The following is a 1729-nucleotide window of genomic DNA, read 5'->3' as shown; positions in this document are numbered from 1 at the left end:
ACACAGACGTCGCCGCGACCCGCGCTTGCCGCAGCGGATCCCCGCCGCGGGCGGCCAGGAAAGAGCCCGGGACCCGGGAGGGGCCGCTGCCCACGCCTCAAAGTCCGAGGGGTCGCTGCTCGGGATCGGCCGCTAAAAGGTGCGACGTAAGTGCCCGGCGTTACCGGCCCGGCTTAACGGCGCAACGGCGAGCCTGGGGCCTCCGTCGCCGGGGCGGGGCCAGGGCGGGCGGAACCGGCCGCGGGAGAGCGGGTAGGCGGGGGCGATCGGGCAGGAAGGGAGCTGGGGAAGAAGAGCGCGGGCGTGATTTGTCCTGCGCGGCCAGGTACGGCGGTGCCCAGGGCGGGCCGGAGACCGGGCTGCGGCTGTCCTCAGACGCACCAGCCGGCACCCGGCGGACTCGCGCCCGCCCATTGCTTGCAAGACTCGCCGGTTTCGTTAAGAGGCGGTCTCCGGGTGAGGACGGGCTCTTGCGGCCGGTGTCTGTCAGTGCCCTGGCCTCTGCGACACAGACCGAAGGCTAAGGGGGTGGTGGGAAGGGCGCGGGGCCATCGCCTCTGGCTTAACAGAGCAGATGCGCAGAAAGTCCAACAGGTGGCTCCGTGGCGCAATGGATAGCGCATTGGACTTCTAGAGGCTGAAGGCATTCAAAGGTTCCGGGTTCGAGTCCCGGCGGAGTCGCAGTTTTTCCCCCAGTACATAATTTATTTTCTACACCTGTCATTTCTTTCATTTTCCTAAAGGGTTGAACTGGCCTCGCATCCTCTGCCCACTGCCTTCGGCTTCTGCAGCTCTTTCACCTCTAGCCGCTCGCACCTCTAGTCTCTCCTTCCCCCTGCTTCCTTGTCTCAGTGGCTCTGGGCCTGGGCCCTGCCGACTCCGGAGCCGGATCCGGGAACTGGGAAGAGCGGCCTGGGCGGCGGCGAAGCTAAGCCTCGCGGTTTCGGCCTGAGCAGAGCGCGGGGGAGGCCCGGGTCTAGGGTGTTCCGGGAGACCTGCCCCCAGGCCCCGGGGGTACGCCCCCTCGCCAGGAGCGCGAGCTTGGGTGCCAGGGAGGGGTGAGCAAAGGACGAGGAAACGCGCCCACACAGTGAGCTGCCCCTCCAGCCCACAAGGCTTCCGAATTGTCATGTACTTGAATCCCCAGTGGGATCCTGTCAGAAATGCAGATTTCTGGGCGTCACTCTCATTCAGTCGATCAAGGTGGGGCCCAGGAATCTGACCTTCGAATAAGAACGCCCTCTCCTCTCCTCCACGATTCCGGTGCAAAGAGACCCGAGGTCCACTCTGCTTGTCAGCTGCTCTAGGCAGGGATGACTATCTTGTACTACTTCTCCTGACAGTTCATAGCTTTACACGAGATTAGGGTTCCACCTCGCTAAAGGCGAATGAATGAATGAAATTTTAAAAACTCATTGTAACAAACAATTCATGCAAAAAATACAAAATCCAAAATTGTCAAAAAAGGTACAGGGAAAAGTAAACATCCTTGTTCTTCCTATATCCCAGCCTTTCAATTCTCTCTATAAGCCATCAGTGAAAATGGTTTCTTGGAAGTATTTTCAGATTTATTTTATGCACATGTCAGCATTTCTATATCTATTCTCTTTATGTTTGTTGATGTTACTGATATAGGTGATATAGCATTACGACTGGTAGTATATTATGCTTGCTAGTTCACTTATTAATACAATAGAGCTGCCTTGTTCCATTGCACGTAAGTATCATA

The 1729-nt window shown here is 57.8% G+C and overlaps 1 non-coding gene across 1 annotated transcript; it reads left to right on the top strand.

The window, feature by feature from the left end:
• Nucleotides 1–596: 596 nt before the first annotated feature.
• TRNAR-UCU (transfer RNA arginine (anticodon UCU)) lies at nucleotides 597–681 on the top strand. The gene is given in 2 exon segments: nucleotides 597–633; nucleotides 646–681. It is a non-coding gene; the product is annotated as a tRNA-Arg (tRNA).
• Nucleotides 682–1729: the final 1048 nt, after the last annotated feature.

The sequence above is a fragment of the Eubalaena glacialis genome, chromosome 3, assembly GCF_028564815.1.
Source record: "Eubalaena glacialis isolate mEubGla1 chromosome 3, mEubGla1.1.hap2.+ XY, whole genome shotgun sequence".
NCBI classification, from domain to species: domain Eukaryota; kingdom Metazoa; phylum Chordata; class Mammalia; order Artiodactyla; family Balaenidae; genus Eubalaena; species Eubalaena glacialis.
This window is presented reverse-complemented; position numbering and strand designations above follow the sequence as displayed.